A 19086-nucleotide genomic window follows, 5' to 3' on the forward strand; every position below is an offset into this window, starting at 1 on the left:
CGGGTTATCAACGGCGGCTCGAGGCAAATCGGGGATAGGGTCAGCTAACCAGTCGCAGTAAGTTAATTTCATGCACGAATATGTTCGAACTGGGCGCTCTTTAGCGAAAATAATATTTTAAATAAAGTGTTCCTTCTCCTTCTTCTCCTCCTCCACCACCGCGCGGAGAACGAGAGATTGGAAGATGGGGCGGCTCGCTCAGCCATATGCACTGCATTTTGTTCCTTTAGCCGATTGTAATCAAGTGACAGCTGCTTCCTGCCGAATGTATTGCTTGCAGAATCTCGGGCGCTCGCCGTAGTATAGGCAATTATAGGTAACTGACTTCGCTAGTGGCCCATGAATACTTTTCCAAAACGAATCTGAAAGCGTGATAGCTGACTTGGAATAGTGAGGTGAGCAGACTGCCTCGCAATGTATGAAAGCTGCAGTCTGTGTTTTTAAGAGCGAAGCTCTTTAGCAAATCGGAATTTCTTGTGTCCGCAGTTAAAAATAACAAAACATTTCCCATTGCGCCCACTTGAGCGCGGGCCTCGGGGCGACCGCCCGGCAGTTAAAAAAACCAAGAAAATGCCTAGCGTTCGTGAGTGCGTGCTTCGCGACGACCGCCCAGCGTCCTGCGCAGGTTTACCCATGCACTTAGGGAGGTTAGCAAACATTGCATCGACCGCCCGGAAGGTGAAAAAAACAAGAAAATGCCTAGCGTTCGTGAGTTCGTGCTTCGCGACGACCGCCCAGCGTCCTGCGCAGGTTTACCCATGCACTTAGGGAGGTTAGCAAACATTGCATCGACCGCCCGGAAGGTGAAAAAAACAAGAAAATGCCTAGCGTTCGTGAGTTCGTGCTTCGCGACGACCGCCCAGCGTCCTGCGCAGGTTTACCCATGCACTTAGGGAGGTTAGCAAACATTGCATCGACCGCCCGGAAGGTGAAAAAAACAAGAAAATGCCTAGCGTTCGTGAGTTCGTGCTTCGCGACGACCGCCCAGCGTCCTGCGCAGGTTTACCCATGCACTTAGGGAGGTTAGCAAACATTGCATCGACCGCCCGGAAGGTGAAAAAACCAAGAAAATGCCTAGCGTTCGTGAGTTCGTGCTTCGCGACGACCGCCCAGCGTCCTGCGCAGGTTTACCCATGCACTTAGGGAGGTTAGCAAACATTGCATCGACCGCCCGGAAGGTGAAAAAAACAAGAAAATGCCTAGCGTTCGTGAGTTCGTGCTTCGCGACGACCGCCCAGCGTCCTGCGCAGGTTTACCCATGCACTTAGGGAGGTTAGCAAACATTGCATCGACCGCCCGGAAGGTGAAAAAAACAAGAAAATGCCTAGCGTTCGTGAGTTCGTGCTTCGCGACGACCGCCCAGCGTCCTGCGCAGGTTTACCCATGCACTTAGGGAGGTTAGCAAACATTGCATCGACCGCCCGGAAGGTGAAAAAAACAAGAAAATGCCTAGCGTTCGTGAGTTCGTGCTTCGCGACGACCGCCCAGCGTCCTGCGCAGGTTTACCCATGCACTTAGGGAGGTTAGCAAACATTGCATCGACCGCCCGGAAGGTGAAAAAAACAAGAAAATGCCTAGCGTTCGTGAGTTCGTGCTTCGCGACGACCGCCCAGCGTCCTGCGCAGGTTTACCCATGCACTTAGGGAGGTTAGCAAACATTGCATCGACCGCCCGGAAGGTGAAAAAACCAAGAAAATGCCTAGCGTTCGTGAGTTCGTGCTTCGCGACGACCGCCCAGCGTCCTGCGCAGGTTTACCCATGCACTTAGGGAGGTTAGCAAACATTGCATCGACCGCCCGGAAGGTGAAAAAAACAAGAAAATGCCTAGCGTTCGTGAGTTCGTGCTTCGCGACGACCGCCCAGCGTCCTGCGCAGGTTTACCCATGCACTTAGGGAGGTTAGCAAACATTGCATCGACCGCCCGGAAGGTGAAAAAACCAAGAAAATGCCTAGCGTTCGTGAGTTCGTGCTTCGCGACGACCGCCCAGCGTCCTGCGCAGGTTTACCCATGCACTTAGGGAGGTTAGCAAACATTGCATCGACCGCCCGGAAGGTGAAAAAAACAAGAAAATGCCTAGCGTTCGTGAGTTCGTGCTTCGCGACGACCGCCCAGCGTCCTGCGCAGGTTTACCCATGCACTTAGGGAGGTTAGCAAACATTGCATCGACCGCCCGGAAGGTGAAAAAACCAAGAAAATGCCTAGCGTTCGTGAGTTCGTGCTTCGCGACGACCGCCCAGCGTCCTGCGCAGGTTTACCCATGCACTTAGGGAGGTTAGCAAACATTGCATCGACCGCCCGGAAGGTGAAAAAAACAAGAAAATGCCTAGCGTTCGTGAGTTCGTGCTTCGCGACGACCGCCCAGCGTCCTGCGCAGGTTTACCCATGCACTTAGGGAGGTTAGCAAACATTGCATCGACCGCCCGGAAGGTGAAAAAAACCAAGAAAATGCCTAGCGTTCGTGAGTTCGTGCTTCGCGACGACCGCCCAGCGTCCTGCGCAGGTTTACCCATGCACTTAGGGAGGTTAGCAAACATTGCATCGACCGCCCGGAAGGTGAAAAAAACAAGAAAATGCCTAGCGTTCGTGAGTTCGTGCTTCGCGACGACCGCCCAGCGTCCTGCGCAGGTTTACCCATGCACTTAGGGAGGTTAGCAAACATTGCATCGACCGCCCGGAAGGTGAAAAAAACAAGAAAATGCCTAGCGTTCGTGAGTTCGTGCTTCGCGACGACCGCCCAGCGTCCTGCGCAGGTTTACCCATGCACTTAGGGAGGTTAGCAAACATTGCATCGACCGCCCGGAAGGTGAAAAAAACAAGAAAATGCCTAGCGTTCGTGAGTTCGTGCTTCGCGACGACCGCCCAGCGTCCTGCGCAGGTTTACCCATGCACTTAGGGAGGTTAGCAAACATTGCATCGACCGCCCGGAAGGTGAAAAAAACAAGAAAATGCCTAGCGTTCGTGAGTTCGTGCTTCGCGACGACCGCCCAGCGTCCTGCGCAGGTTTACCCATGCACTTAGGGAGGTTAGCAAACATTGCATCGACCGCCCGGAAGGTGAAAAAAACAAGAAAATGCCTAGCGTTCGTGAGTTCGTGCTTCGCGACGACCGCCCAGCGTCCTGCGCAGGTTTACCCATGCACTTAGGGAGGTTAGCAAACATTGCATCGACCGCCCGGAAGGTGAAAAAAACAAGAAAATGCCTAGCGTTCGTGAGTTCGTGCTTCGCGACGACCGCCCAGCGTCCTGCGCAGGTTTACCCATGCACTTAGGGAGGTTAGCAAACATTGCATCGACCGCCCGGAAGGTGAAAAAAACAAGAAAATGCCTAGCGTTCGTGAGTTCGTGCTTCGCGACGACCGCCCAGCGTCCTGCGCAGGTTTACCCATGCACTTAGGGAGGTTAGCAAACATTGCATCGACCGCCCGGAAGGTGAAAAAAACAAGAAAATGCCTAGCGTTCGTGAGTTCGTGCTTCGCGACGACCGCCCAGCGTCCTGCGCAGGTTTACCCATGCACTTAGGGAGGTTAGCAAACATTGCATCGACCGCCCGGAAGGTGAAAAAAACAAGAAAATGCCTAGCGTTCGTGAGTTCGTGCTTCGCGACGACCGCCCAGCGTCCTGCGCAGGTTTACCCATGCACTTAGGGAGGTTAGCAAACATTGCATCGACCGCCCGGAAGGTGAAAAAACCAAGAAAATGCCTAGCGTTCGTGAGTTCGTGCTTCGCGACGACCGCCCAGCGTCCTGCGCAGGTTTACCCATGCACTTAGGGAGGTTAGCAAACATTGCATCGACCGCCCGGAAGGTGAAAAAAACAAGAAAATGCCTAGCGTTCGTGAGTTCGTGCTTCGCGACGACCGCCCAGCGTCCTGCGCAGGTTTACCCATGCACTTAGGGAGGTTAGCAAACATTGCATCGACCGCCCGGAAGGTGAAAAAAACAAGAAAATGCCTAGCGTTCGTGAGTTCGTGCTTCGCGACGACCGCCCAGCGTCCTGCGCAGGTTTACCCATGCACTTAGGGAGGTTAGCAAACATTGCATCGACCGCCCGGAAGGTGAAAAAAACAAGAAAATGCCTAGCGTTCGTGAGTTCGTGCTTCGCGACGACCGCCCAGCGTCCTGCGCAGGTTTACCCATGCACTTAGGGAGGTTAGCAAACATTGCATCGACCGCCCGGAAGGTGAAAAAAACAAGAAAATGCCTAGCGTTCGTGAGTTCGTGCTTCGCGACGACCGCCCAGCGTCCTGCGCAGGTTTACCCATGCACTTAGGGAGGTTAGCAAACATTGCATCGACCGCCCGGAAGGTGAAAAAAACAAGAAAATGCCTAGCGTTCGTGAGTTCGTGCTTCGCGACGACCGCCCAGCGTCCTGCGCAGGTTTACCCATGCACTTAGGGAGGTTAGCAAACATTGCATCGACCGCCCGGAAGGTGAAAAAAACAAGAAAATGCCTAGCGTTCGTGAGTTCGTGCTTCGCGACGACCGCCCAGCGTCCTGCGCAGGTTTACCCATGCACTTAGGGAGGTTAGCAAACATTGCATCGACCGCCCGGAAGGTGAAAAAACCAAGAAAATGCCTAGCGTTCGTGAGTTCGTGCTTCGCGACGACCGCCCAGCGTCCTGCGCAGGTTTACCCATGCACTTAGGGAGGTTAGCAAACATTGCATCGACCGCCCGGAAGGTGAAAAAACCAAGAAAATGCCTAGCGTTCGTGAGTTCGTGCTTCGCGACGACCGCCCAGCGTCCTGCGCAGGTTTACCCATGCACTTAGGGAGGTTAGCAAACATTGCATCGACCGCCCGGAAGGTGAAAAAAACAAGAAAATGCCTAGCGTTCGTGAGTTCGTGCTTCGCGACGACCGCCCAGCGTCCTGCGCAGGTTTACCCATGCACTTAGGGAGGTTAGCAAACATTGCATCGACCGCCCGGAAGGTGAAAAAAACAAGAAAATGCCTAGCGTTCGTGAGTTCGTGCTTCGCGACGACCGCCCAGCGTCCTGCGCAGGTTTACCCATGCACTTAGGGAGGTTAGCAAACATTGCATCGACCGCCCGGAAGGTGAAAAAAACAAGAAAATGCCTAGCGTTCGTGAGTTCGTGCTTCGCGACGACCGCCCAGCGTCCTGCGCAGGTTTACCCATGCACTTAGGGAGGTTAGCAAACATTGCATCGACCGCCCGGAAGGTGAAAAAAACAAGAAAATGCCTAGCGTTCGTGAGTTCGTGCTTCGCGACGACCGCCCAGCGTCCTGCGCAGGTTTACCCATGCACTTAGGGAGGTTAGCAAACATTGCATCGACCGCCCGGAAGGTGAAAAAAACAAGAAAATGCCTAGCGTTCGTGAGTTCGTGCTTCGCGACGACCGCCCAGCGTCCTGCGCAGGTTTACCCATGCACTTAGGGAGGTTAGCAAACATTGCATCGACCGCCCGGAAGGTGAAAAAAACCAAGAAAATGCCTAGCGTTCGTGAGTTCGTGCTTCGCGACGACCGCCCAGCGTCCTGCGCAGGTTTACCCATGCACTTAGGGAGGTTAGCAAACATTGCATCGACCGCCCGGAAGGTGAAAAAACCAAGAAAATGCCTAGCGTTCGTGAGTTCGTGCTTCGCGACGACCGCCCAGCGTCCTGCGCAGGTTTACCCATGCACTTAGGGAGGTTAGCAAACATTGCATCGACCGCCCGGAAGGTGAAAAAACCAAGAAAATGCCTAGCGTTCGTGAGTTCGTGCTTCGCGACGACCGCCCAGCGTCCTGCGCAGGTTTACCCATGCACTTAGGGAGGTTAGCAAACATTGCATCGACCGCCCGGAAGGTGAAAAAAACAAGAAAATGCCTAGCGTTCGTGAGTTCGTGCTTCGCGACGACCGCCCAGCGTCCTGCGCAGGTTTACCCATGCACTTAGGGAGGTTAGCAAACATTGCATCGACCGCCCGGAAGGTGAAAAAAACAAGAAAATGCCTAGCGTTCGTGAGTTCGTGCTTCGCGACGACCGCCCAGCGTCCTGCGCAGGTTTACCCATGCACTTAGGGAGGTTAGCAAACATTGCATCGACCGCCCGGAAGGTGAAAAAACCAAGAAAATGCCTAGCGTTCGTGAGTTCGTGCTTCGCGACGACCGCCCAGCGTCCTGCGCAGGTTTACCCATGCACTTAGGGAGGTTAGCAAACATTGCATCGACCGCCCGGAAGGTGAAAAAAACAAGAAAATGCCGAGCTCTTGAGTATGCGTGCCTGGCGGCGATCGTGCAGCGTTCCCGGCGCACGTTTGTCAAAGTAAGCATACCCAATTAGGGAGATTGGCCAAGATTGGCAAAAAAAAAAAAAATCCAGTGTTCGCCATAATCGTGGCAACACTTGCTCGGAAAGAGAAAGACAGGTCATAGCGTACGCCACTCCAAGGGGATGTCCAATTATTATCACTAACAAAAATATTACGGCAACAGTGATAGAGCAAAGGTCGCTGCAGAAGCAGCGAAGAAGCGAATGGGCTGCAATCGTGGACCTAAACCATCCTCATCATTCGTAAAGGTTGCGCGCAGCTTCGCTAGTTTCAAGTCTCACGCGTTAGTGTGACCTTCCTTCATTTTTTAGATAGAATGAGCTCACTAAAGCGTCGATTCACATCTATTTTACATCGATTTCACACTTCTCCACCTTAAAAACATTTTCCCGGAATGCTTGGTTACCTCGTATCTAAAGAGTCATTCTTGGTAAATTTTTAGATTGTAACACATCTTTACACATCTTTCTTTTTCTCTCTCTCTCGCAATATATATATATATATATATATATATATATATATATATATATATATATATATATATATATATATATATATATATATATATGTATAAGAGAAGAAAAACTTCGAACAAGGTAAAAGCACGATTGTGGCCTACGTTTCACCAAAGAGAACTTGCTTTCCTCAGGGCCCAAAGCAAGTTCTCTTTCCTGAAACGTAGGCCACAATCGTGCTTTTACCTTGTTCGAAGTTTTTCTTCTCTTGTGTTCTCTACCATCTTCAAAGAAAGTTCTACTACTCCCTATATATATATATATATATATATATATATATATATATAACACAGAAATATTCTGATTCGCTATATATATATATATATATATATATATATATATATATATATATATATATATATATATATATATATATATACATATATAATCAGAACAGAGAAATACGGGACTCGGGACTCGGTAAGGACACATATCAAGGTTGCAGTCGTCATTGCCAGTGCTATTCGGCTGTTTCCGAAATATTTAATAGTGCCGAATGACGTGTGCTTGTCATGTTTCTTTGGTACAGTGATGAATAAGAGAAAATATAAGTCGAGAAAAAATCCGCCGTTTTTTCTGGGAGTGGGAGTCGAACCCACATCTCCGCATAACGCGTGCGGTGCACTGACCAATTATGCTATACCGCAGCGGCTTCTCTCTCGACTTTACAGCGGGGGTTTTTATTTACAAGTGCTCTGAGGACGGATAACTAGCGCCGCCCCTCGACCACCGCGAGACGTAGAACGTCTTTTTTCCCAGCGGCCGCCACGTAAGACGTGGTCGGAGGTCGGGGTTAGCAATTGGCATATCCGAACTGCTGGAGCCAGAGCCCTCGTAATGCATGTAGCAGAACAGAAAGATACGGGGCTCGGGACTCGGTAAGGACACATATCAAGGTTGCAGTCGTCATTGCCAGTGCTATTTGGCTGTTTCCGAAGACAGCTGCGGCTTTAAATGTATATATATATATATATATATATATATATATATATATATATATATATATATATATATATATATATAGAAAGATAGGTCAGCAGTCTACGACGACAAAGGAGGCATAGGGGTGTGGTTAGGCTCTTTTCTTTTTTACTACGGTTAATGAAGTGAACATTTTTTTTAATATACAGAAGAAAGAAAGAAAAACACGCGCCCAGAGTGGGGACCGAACCTACGCCTTTCGATTACATGTCGAATGCCTTACCAATTCGGCTATCTGGGCGACTGTGTTCTCCTTCACTTTCTGGGCTATTTATAATTACTAGGAGTGTATCTGACACTTGAGGGTGGTAGCGAGCGCCACTCTGACTACACGGGGAGAAGGGGACCTTCTTTTCAACCCCCGGGGCGTGACTCCAACGTCTACAGCCTGTCATGAACGGGTAACTGGCGGGAAGCCCTCTTATGCTACCTAGGCATCAAGGCTGCCAGAACCGAGACCCTCGCTAGGCTTTCGCAGAATAATATAGTAAAGAAATGAGGGGCTCGTTGAGGAAATACAGAAAGATAGGTCAGCAGTATACGACGCCAAAGGAGGCATAGGGGTGTGGTTAGGCTCTTTTCTTTTTTACTACGGTTAATGAAGTGAACATTTTTTTAATATACAGAAGAAAGAAAGAAAAACACGCGCCCAGAGTGGGGACCGAACCCACGCCTTTCGATTACATGTCGAATGCCTTACCAATTCGGCTATCTGGGCGACTGTGTTCTCCTTCACTTTCTGGGCTATTTATAATTACTAGGAGTGTATCTGACACTTGAGGGTGGTAGCCAGCGCCACTCAGACTACACGGGGAGAAGGGGACCTTCTTTTCAACCCCCGGGGTGTGACTAGAACGTCTACAGCCTGTCATGAGCGAGTAACTGGCGGGAAGCCCTCTTATGCTACCTAGGCATCAAGGCTGCCAGAACCGAGAGGCTGCCAGAGTCTCGGTTCTGGCAGCCTTGATGCCTAGGTAGCATAAGAGGGCTTCCCGCCAGTTACCCGCTCATGACAGGCTGTAGACGTTGGAGTCACGCCCCGGGGGCTGAAAAGAAGGTCCCCTTCTCCCCGTGTAGTCAGAGTGGCGCTGGCTACCACCCTCAAGTGTCAGATACACTCCTAGTAATTATAAATAGCCCAGAAAGTGAAGGAGAACACAGTCGCCCAGATAGCCGAATTGGTAAGGCATTCGACATGTAATCGAAAGGCGTGGGTTCGGTCCCCACTCTGGGCGCGTGTTTTTCTTTCTTTCTTCTGTATATTAAAAAAATGTTCACTTCATTAACCGTAGTAAACAAGAAAAGAGCCTAACCACACCCCTATGCCTCCTTTGGCGTCGTAGACTGCTGACCTATCTTTCTGTATTTCCTCAACGAGCCCCTCATTTCTTTACTATATATATATATATATATATATATATATATATATATATATATATATATCTTAAGCGTTTAGACAAGCGGTGGGAGAGGGGCGTTTGTTCAGAGTCTGCCATTTGAAGGCTCCCGCGCAATCTCTGCCTCTTTAAAGTAAACTGGCGCTTAATTAAAGGAAACAAAAATTAGGGGCACAACAGCGAGAGAAATAACAAAGTTGGATGTTTTTCTCCCTCTTGTGTCGGTTATACGGTGTCGTTTTCCTATCTAACTTTTCTTCTCAGCAGTTCAGCGGGCGGACTGAGGAACAAAAGATCACCAAAGCGATTTACGAACAGTCCCCTTCTTCTCTAGTCACTACTGCCGCCTCTTCTCCAGGGCCTTGAACGAGCACAACCCCCGCATTCGCGGCGCCTCTAGCCAGCCCGCTCTCAGGGCGCCTTCTTCAGCTGCCCTCATTCACAATGTGGAGAGCCGGAATAAGAAGCCTCCTTTCACAGAAATGAAGAAAGATTGTGTCTCCCCTTCCAGTGCCAGCTCCTTCCGTCCGAAAACAAAATTACTCCAAAGTTGTAAAGAGAAGCCTTCAATGCCGGAGTGACATCTGGTCTGGGATTGTGAGCTTTGTGGCCCCATTGTCCAGGTAAATAGACTCCAGGATCACGTCTCCAGGATCAGCAGCGAAGGGGCTAAAGCCAGTCCCTTCGTGGTGCTTGGCACCAGAAGAGATGCACTCGCTGCTTGCGGTGGCGAAGAAGAGGCGTCCTTTCTTTAGAACTCGGAAGGCGTGGAACCAGATGCGTACATAATGCGCTATAAGCACAATTACATGATAGAAATATGTGTGATCTTTTAGCTGCCCATGCCGGGAACTTAGCGCAGAAATAGGTTCCACGCTTTTGTATTTTTTTTTTGAGGGGGGGGGGGGGGGGGTCTCAGTTTACGCAGTTGCTACTGTCACCACGAAAGCACCTGAGGTAGGTTTTACAATCCCTGCTTTTAGCACAACTACTGAAAGTGAAGCATTAACAAAGTACGCCCTCCAAAATGTTTATTAATATCACGGGAGCCACAATCGGTCGGCGTGTCAGCGCGTTATCGCGGTGTGCAGCGGCGAAAAAGGTGAGAGTATCTTTGTCCCTACAAAGGTACCCCGTGCCCGGTGTCACTCAAACTGAAGGAACGAGAAAAGAAAAATTGAGGCCAATCCACCATGTGAATGTGGTTGGAAAGCAAAGCTGTAAACGGCACCCACAACGATTACCCATGAGGCGTCACTTAAATTCCCTCAGGTCGCTCTACAAATAGTGAAACCAGAGAGAAGTGAAATGCACTTAACGACACCCGTTGTTACTTCAAAGAGATATTCTTGGTAAGTATTAAATCAATTCACGGTGTATGAACGGCGGTTGGTTGAGTTGTATTGGTGTAACACATGAGTGGAAACTTTTTTTACAAAATTAAAGGAAGTTCAAACCCGGTGTTAGACGATCTCAGTTCTCCGTTTCTGCCGCTGGCCGCGGACGGAGGCGACGAGATCGGCGGCATATAAGGAAGGAGGAGCAGGATCAGGAGGAAAAAATACTTCTATTCAGATTTCTGAACGGCCCAGAATGCGGCCCAGAGGAGTGATTCCTCCTCCACAGTGCGCGCCACCTGTCCACCAGCTGAAGCTGGGTAGGCGGAGAGGGCCTGGGCAGCGGTATCTCCCATTGCTTTGTTGGGTAGTTGACGGAAAGAGAGGAGGGTGCTCAGGGGCTGAAGTCGCACACCCCGCGTATGTGGCAGAGTGTTCCTACTTCTGAGCAAAATTTACATTCAGTGTCGTGGCGATTCCGGTGCATTAAGGGAAGTCACACCGGGTGTGGGAAGGAGCCGGTTTGATGAGTAGTAGGTAGTTTGAAAGGTCAGGGTAAGGCGAAGGTAGGGTCTGTCTCAGAAGGCGATAATGCTGAGTTACGTCCCCTGAACGTGACTAGCGGGTGACTGTCCTCGTGCAGCTCCATAGCACGGGAGGTAAAAGCGCAGGCTTGTTGGGTGTGAGTATTTGTTGCCCTCCATTGAAGCGTGAGGGGGTGTCCAGGTGAGCTGAATGGAACCGTTTGGGGAGTGGTTTTTTAGCACGCGCAGTGCAGGTCAGGACACCCAACCCTAGTGGTAATTCCAGTAGGTTTTGGAAGCGGGGACGACCTTCCGAACCCCTGGTTGAGTGAGAGCCAAGGCGACGGCTGCCTCTTCTGCTGCCGTCATGTCTTGGGTCTACAGTGACTGTTTCGCCGTCTGACTGCCACACTGGATCAAACTGGAATGAACATAAGTACTCAACGGAGACAGATTGACAAGAGTTTCTTTAGGGCCGGGGAAGATGTAGAAACTTTATAGGGGTCATCATCGGTGCCTGTCATCACGCGGGAGCAGCTCTCGCTCGAGCTGCTTCGTTTTGCTTCATCGCCATCTTGTAAATAGACGCACCATCGTATCGCCGGGACGTCGCGGCTATCGGTCTCTTCTCATTTTACATTTTTGGTGCCCTTGAGTGAGGCACACGCAAGGTTAGTTCTGTAGGTAGCCACGATGATGGCGTACTGCTGCTCTTGATGTTGGGAGGCTTCTGTGTAGACGACTTCATGATCGCCATCGAGGATGGGGTCGAGCGCTTGAGCCCGTCCTTGTCCGCGGCCCCGTCGTGTGAGGGGTTCATATTTTTAAGCAAAGGGAAAATCTTTAGTTCTTGTCGCCAACCGGAGTTGCATTCTGTGCTGGTCATCAAGAAGTATTCGAATGTGTTCCTTGATGTGTCGTTTGGTGTGAGGGCGGACGACAAGGAGCTGTGGTTTCTTGCGTGAACACTGGAGGCCGCAGACTTTAGGACATTGGCGTACTAGAAGTGAGATGACATGCATTGGTGTGAGGGTCCTTTAACTTATGTAGTTTCTAGCACACCCACAAGGCGGGCGCAGGGCCGCTAGACGGGCCGTGGGCGGAGCGCACAGTGGCGCGAGGGGTCGCGTGACGCTATCACGTGGCATTCAGCGAGAATGCAGGGGGTAAACCCGTATATACGCTCGGTAAGCACACCACCTCCCTTCCCCGCCTCCGCTTGGGCTCGTAGCTAAATCGGTAAGACAACGGGCTCTCGCTTTGGTACTCTATTAGTTCTAGGTTCGAATCCCGGCGGTGCCAGTAAATTCTTTTATTTGTTCGCTGGAGTTTTCTGGTGACACCAACGGTCGCGAAAGCACCCTTGGGGGGTAGAGGTAGAAAGCCTTGCTTTAAAAACACGCATGTAGCGATAGCGCGCTCGAAATAGGGGCCTATTTGGGGCCCGTTAGAAGGTTTTAGGAGAAGCCCCTTAGTGAGAAAAAAACACGCATTTGAAGGTTTTCCGCAGACATATTATTTAACGAAAAAATGCAGATGATTATTGCGTATATCCCCGGAAATAAATGAAGAAATTCATTTTAATCCCTTCAGAGTCATAGGCTCTGTGCAGGAAGTAGACACCACGTGACGCCGTGAAACATCCGTAAAACGCTCTGAATCGTGTGCGTTAGTGTTTTTGAAGGGGGTCTTTAATTACTCCACCTGCAACTCCGGCTGGACATGGCGCATGACCACACATGGCGTATAAGTTTATTTACTAATAGCTGTAATACCCGGCGATGCCCAAGTGTGCCCCCACAGCCAAGACACTTTTTGAGTACTTTCTTCAGTATGTGGGAAGGATACATATCAGTCGCAGTTTTATAATGGGCTCCTATACAGGAGGCCCGACATTACACAAAGTCTCAGAAGATGGCGAGCGCTATGCGAACGCGCGAAAATTGAACTGAATTTCACTTCAAGAAGGTTGAAATTTAAAAATACCGCTCGCCTCTTCATTCCCATGTTAGGACACAATCCCGAAATCAGTTTTTCGACAACTGTATGGGCAGCACTTCGAGGCAAAAATAAATTGGTTATCCCAACGGGCTGTGGGGTAGAGTAATTTGTTAAAGCGTGTTGTTTTTTTTTTTCAAAAATGACGATTGTCTCTAATAGATAGGCGTTGTGGGGAAATATTGTAACACAGTATTTAGATACCTGAATAAATTGCCTATATCAACGAAAACCAGTTCAAGATCTGACCTGGCCTCCGATAAAAAAAAATATCTGCAAAATTATTTCAGCGCTTTTCACTCTCTCCAGGACGCAATAATTTAAAATTTATGCAGTATTGCGCTAATATACCATAATCATAATGGGCTCATGAAATATGAAGCCATTTGAACCAGCAGTTTGGCTAGTGGTTGGCATCACCTGTTAAGCCTTTTCATGACAAGGTCGTCAGGTGCGTCATTAAAAAAATTCTTTTCGTCATTTTACCGGTGTCGCAGGGAAAATTCTTAAAATTAGTTTTCTGCATTTTTATGAGAAACATTTATGAGCAAAAAGGAGTGGGATATGTCAATCAGAAAAGCAGACATTGGAAATTTAAAAAAAACACGCAATTAGCTCCAATATGCAGATACACACAATTATTGTTTGTTAGGTCGAACCAGAAAACTACTTTTTAGAGATTCCTCATCGTCAGCCTATCCAGGTCCACTACAGGACAAAAGCTTCTCCCATTTACGTCCAACCGCACCTGTCTTGCCCTGCTTGAGTACACAGTTTACCCATGAATATTTTTATCTCATCCCTCCATTAAGTTAATGACCGTCCCCTCCTTCTCGAAAAATCTCTTGGTTCCACTCTGCTACCCTAATTGCCCACCGGTTGTGGGTTCGTCACACTACATTTCCAGCCGAAGTACATTGCTTTTTCTTTATTTGAACTATGACATCGTCAACTCTAGTTTATTCTCTGATCCAGGTAGCTTGTTTCCTGTCCCCGTGTGTTATTCTAACATTATTCATTCCGTGGTCCGTTGACCCGACCTAAGTTTGCTTTCTAGCTGTTTAGTGAGGGGCCACGTTCAGCTCTGTATGTCGTCCCCGGCACTATGCATTGTTTGCAGATTTTTCTTCTGAATGGCACAGGTAGCTTAATTTTGATTATATGGGAGCGCTTACCGAACGCTCCCCAACCCATAATATTTTGGGCAGGATTTCTCTCTCGTGGTTGGGGTCAGCACTAACCAACTGTCCGAGGTAGTTATATTCTTTTACTTCTTCTATCGTTTCGTTTCCTTAGCAGAAGAGGACGTTTTTTGGCATGCTTATTCCTCATTACTTTATATTTATTCATATTTATTTTTATCCCAAGGGCCGTGTTTTCTGATTGTAGTTCCTCAAGCATTGTTTGCATGTGTTCTGAGTCTCACTCAGCAAGTCCATGTCGGCCGCAAGCCTCATGCGGCTCAAGTATTCCCCGTTTATCCTTAGATCAATGATTTCCCAGTCAAGGTTTCTAAATACTCCCTTCAGACATGCTGTGAACAGTTTTGGCGAGATGGTATCTCCGTGGCGTACTCCCTCCCGGATCGTAAATTAATCGCTTCGCTTGTGCAGGGTTATCCTGCCCGTGCATTCCTTATGTATGTCTTCTAGAAGTCATGTGTAGGTTTCCTGTATTTCCTGGTACTTTAGTGCTTCTAACTTCTAGCTCTAGCACGGCTGCGGTGACTACGGAATCAAACGCTTTCTCATAATCTATAAATGCCATGTAAATGGGTTTAGTGTACCCTGCGGACTATACATCACTTGATTGACGACATGCATGTGATCCATGGTTGAGTACCCTTTCCTAAACCCAGCCTGCTATCTGGGTTGTTGAAAACCCAGGCTGTCACCTATGCAGCTAACTATAATTCTGGTAAACAGCTTGTAAAAAACTGAGAGTAAAGTGTTGGATCTTGAATTCTTGGGACCCTTGGGATCTCCCTTCTTATGAATCAGAATAATGCTGGCATTTTTCCAGGCTGTGGGTACTTTTTGAGTGTTCAAGCATTCCGCAAATAGTACACCAACCTTTTCACGTACAATATCTCTTCCCTCCTTCGAAAGATCCACAGTTATGCAGTCGTCAAATGCAGCTTTTTCTATTTTCATGCCTTTGAGAGCCTTTCCACGATAGAGCTTCTCCCACAGCTGCTGCTGATTCACTGAGTGGCGACGTTAGGTTGTCATTTAGCTTGTCTACGCTGACCTCGTTCAGCTAGTTCAGAGCGCGAATTTGTTTTCAAGAGTTGTTTTAGACTTCTGCGTTCTGGCTGTTAACGACTCCACGCGGGTTTTCTTACGAGTTACATATATCAGCAAAAAGCACTACCATATCGTCCCGGGTGAGTGAGATAATCACAAATTTGTGAAAACACAATTTACCAAATTTACTCTGTTAATAGTAGAATTTTCGAAAATCCCGCCTTATGGAGCCCCTACGCTATGATAGAAATGTGCTCCCGAAGTTTAAGTCTCCAGCTTAAGTTTAAGTCTCCAGGGGTAGCAGCTTTGGTTTGGCGTTGAGGAGTCAGCCAGCCAGTCAGTGAGTCAGTCAGTCAATCAGTCGGTGTTAGACTTGTTCGTCGGGCACTTGTTTTTATAGGTATGTCTACCACCCGAGTCATTTCGCGGCGCTGTGCGCCGTACCATTCGCCGGTTTGACAGCAACGCCTCTGAGAAAAAAGGTATGACGGTGCATTGAGAGTGGTAATGGAGCGCGGATTTGAAAACATGCACACAGCTTCAGAAGATATACTGGCCAATTCCTACAAGCCTCATTTGTCTAACCGCGCATATGCATTCTTATGCGACTCTTCCAAGAAATATGTCCGTCCGTACGGCCGGCCGTCTTTTCGTAGCCCATGACACGATGTGAGATATTTGTTAAATTGCGCTTTAGTTATCACGAAACAATTAAATAAAATACCCTAGGTTGTATCACCTCCAAATTTTGCGTATATAAAGGTGTGCGTCCTGAGATCAGCAAATATAATGCTTGGGGCTACCTGTCTAGTCCCACTAAAGAGTTTCTGCCTAAGTTGTCACATTGCTTGTAACCTTAATACATTTCGAGCTGACGCCTCGTTCCTACGTTCGAAGACACGCGGTGTAAGTGCGCTGAATGAAATGTCTGCAATCCGGAGTTTATTCTTTACAGCCGTAGTAGTTGTAGCATCGAATTATCAATTTCAAGAAATGTCACTGTGTTGATTCGAATGAAGGTAAAATGAAATGTTATCGATTGACATTTTCCAAGATTTCATGCAGGACACTGGGTTGGTAAGACATGGAACTCTATTTGCCCTAATTCCGCTATGATTACAAAAGCTGCATAGTTAGAAGCGCTTGCGTAGATGAAGTCTAATAAATTCAACAGCTCAAATTCAACCAATGCTTTGCTTTCGACAACTTTACTCTAATACCTCCCCAAAAACTCATTTCATGTCTAACAGCCTCTATGGCGCACTATTTCACCTGGTTTCACATCGATGAAAAGGCACGTTCGAAAATGTTTTGTTGAATACGCTCGAAATCGCTGAGCACGTTCAAGAGCAGTTGCTCCATTCTATAAATTCGCTGTCTATTAACGAATGGGCCTTCCCTGACCCGGCCATGGCCCGACAGGTCATCGACCGGCATTTCGGACTCTAATGTTGGGCTCCCAGGATACAGCTGCAATACTGTTTGCCACGGGCACGAACCGTAGCAGCCTGCACAACCGGAATCATGCGACTGCAGGCGAGCAGCACAGCTGCGTAGCACCTGCTTCCCGCAAACACGTGTCTCCAACCCTAACGTTAGAGATGGTGTACATACACTTTTGTATAAGTAGCTTTATATTTCTGCTAGACACACCGAAAAAAACCTTCGAGAACGTGTTCACCGAAAATAATAACTAAGCACTTACCGTCGGTTCTAAATGCGAAAGCAATATCCAATACCAAAAAATATGCATCCGGAGTACAACAAGGCCAGAAGAATTGCCCGAGCACGAGCCATGTCCGCAAGATATGCAAACTACCTAAATACCTGTTATGTGGACGCATCCCCTTATACGCACCATCCCGCCCACGTAACTTGGGTAATGAATGGACGGGGACAAGAAATTACATCATGCGCAGTCAATACCACAGCGATTGATACTGCCGAAGAAGCCGCGTTAGCCCACGCCATCATCACTGCTGAATACCTAATCACCACACCCACAAACTCTCAGGCAACTTGCAGAAATTACTTACAAGGTCGAATTTCTTAAGCTGCACTTCGTCTTCTTTCTTCTCGTTCGCGATTGAAACGGGCCATGTAGCAGCGGCAGTGCGTCGAGCGCGCTCGAAAACTCGATCGCGATTCACTTCAATCGCGATTGAAAGTGCCCGTGTGACAGGGGTATAATAAAAGAGTAGACGCCGGCGATTAATCTCGCTGCCTCTTTGTTCGCCCATCCGGCTGCGTCACTCCACTCCCTTACTTAATCTGCGGTGTACTGATGGTCTGCCACCTTTCCCTAATAAGGAGTTGAAGTTCGCGCTACTGATCAACGCACGCACCTGTGTTGGGAGCCGTTTGAAGGCTTCCGACTTCGACCTACGCCCCCACACGCAGCACAGACTTTCTGCCTCACTGGGCAATTGATGGATTACTTTGGTATTAAAACAGTTCAGGGCCGTTCAACTTTTATAGGGTAGACGTACGCTTCGACAAAAGCATGCCTGGCTACTTTGAGACCTTGACTATACGCACAACGCACTTATTTATGCCATAGCATCAGACGTGTCATTTGTCGAAAACCCGGGGCCGCTGTTGTCTGCGTGAAGGCTCGGCGAAAGTAGAAGGCTAGCAGAGCGCGACGTTACGTTCGAGACGTGGTTTTTAAGTGTATTTCAGTGTTAATTCCCGGCGTTCGAAGTTATTTCCCAGCGTTTGAATCGTAATTTGACCTCTTGGAGACTTTATGAACATATAAACCCTTGTAGGTTGCGCGCAAACATGTTGCGCATGGTGGTGTATTGTTCGGTGCGCAGTGTCGGACGTGTGGGACTGAACCTGGTATAAGCTTACATCACTAACCAAAAATAAACGCAGGATGCTTCCGTGGACCAGCTTTGCAATGAGTAGTACGCTGCCGCCACTTTTGTCCCTGTTATGGCGAGTTCAAGCTCGTGGGGATCTTTGCGGATAGCTAGCGTTTAGAGGACAAGTGCGGGTAGCGTAGTTAGTCTCTCCATCTTTTATTTCTGTTACGCAGCACGCCGACGGCGTGTCTCGTCTCGTACACAGCCTCGCCTTCTGGGAGCAGTCCCGAGTTGTTGAACTGTTGGTCAATGAACTTGATGGGGCTCGAGAAAGTGAGGCTCACTTTAAACACACAAAAAAGTAGCCCACGTTGCAAATGTAATCTTCCACGGCGGGGTCCTAACAAAACGTAAATGTAGGCGCGTCTAAACCCACCCCGAAGGCGTTGAAAGCTCGCGTTCATACACTGTCGGCTCTACAAAGCGCGACGGCGATCGTCAACCAAATCAGGGCATCACTAAAAGAAGCAGTGGACGTGCAATATGCGCTACTGAAGCCAAATTTCACATCCTACCAGCACTTTTAGGTATGTGGGGCGAAGCAGTCCGCCCACCGTTCCGGTGGGTCATTTCGGTCGCGTTTGTGCCATACGCGCTGTGAGATTTCTCCTGAGCGGCATGTTTACGTCGCTGTTTCAAGGTCTATTGTATTCGGTCAGGCGACATCCACCGCAGTAAGGTCGCCTCTGGACTCGGCCGATGACCCTGTGGGAAACAATCGGGCCACACAATAAAGTTTTATCTCTCTTTCTCTCTCTCTCCCTCGTTCTGAATTGTATTTGTTGCACACATAGTATGATACATGTCCTGTCGCAAGTATTTCACCTACGTTTCTCGACATCAGTTGCATTGTCCTTCATGGCGTTGGCAGGCTACGAGCTGTGGGTCACGATGCAACAACTATATGCTTAGACGCGGCGGTGCCGCTGGGGCACGTGGGAAGTTTC

This window comes from Haemaphysalis longicornis, unplaced genomic scaffold, assembly GCF_048455015.1.
Source record: "Haemaphysalis longicornis isolate Haplotype H1 unplaced genomic scaffold, Haemaphysalis longicornis Haplotype H1 scaffold_7, whole genome shotgun sequence".
NCBI classification, from domain to species: domain Eukaryota; kingdom Metazoa; phylum Arthropoda; class Arachnida; order Ixodida; family Ixodidae; genus Haemaphysalis; species Haemaphysalis longicornis.